Genomic DNA, 823 nt, shown 5'->3' with positions numbered 1-823 from the left:
CTAGCCATGTCGTCATTTCTGGGTGGGAGCGCCGAAGAAGGGCCTAGGCAGAAATGGAGGGAGCCTGCTGCCCAGTATTACAACTGAAAGGGCTGGACTGATGACCCTGAGGGGCCAGGCTTTGGGCTCTGTATACACAGCTGCTTCCAGCAGGCCTAACCCAGTGCAGCAGTACTTAATTATCATGGAAAATTCCCTTCAAAGCAGGGTATACGATCCCAGAGTGGGTCTCTGATTAGTGGTAACTTCTAGGACCATCTCCAGAAGTATTTGGACCTGTTTCATCTGCATCTTCCAGTCCTACCGTTTTCCTTGGGCTGGATGAAGCAGGAGTTCTGCCTGCTGCCAGGAGTGAAAGGTGAAGAATTTGTTCCCAGCTCCAGCTGAGGCTCTTGGTCCCCTCTTGAAGCCCCTCACCAAATCCAAACCAGTCACAGGAGAATGAAGTAGAGATCTGCCTGGAATACCTACCCTACCCTGGAAGGTCAATATGCTTGTCAGTCCTGACCAGGACCCACAACCACATCATTCTGAGATCACTGGAGTACCCCAATTTCACACACCCCAAAGGAAGCTCAAGCTATAGTGACAACAGTCACACACTGGGCTGGCTGTAGTACCTTGGGGTTGGGGGCGGTAGTTATCTAGGAGAGCCCTGGCCTTTCTTAGCCCTGGCCTTTTAGTATTTGCTCTCCGTTTGACCTGTGTCCAGGGGGTGCTCTTGCTTGCATCTTAACTTTAGTTGACACACGATGTGGGTTTAAGCACAGCACATTGATGGTGGGTGGGGTGATCTGTGAAGATGATCAAAGCCTGACAAATG

This window comes from Ovis aries, chromosome 21 (assembly GCF_016772045.2).
Source record: "Ovis aries strain OAR_USU_Benz2616 breed Rambouillet chromosome 21, ARS-UI_Ramb_v3.0, whole genome shotgun sequence".
Taxonomy (NCBI): domain Eukaryota; kingdom Metazoa; phylum Chordata; class Mammalia; order Artiodactyla; family Bovidae; genus Ovis; species Ovis aries.
The sequence above is the reverse complement of the archived record's forward strand: the minus strand, read 5'-3'. Positions refer to the sequence as shown.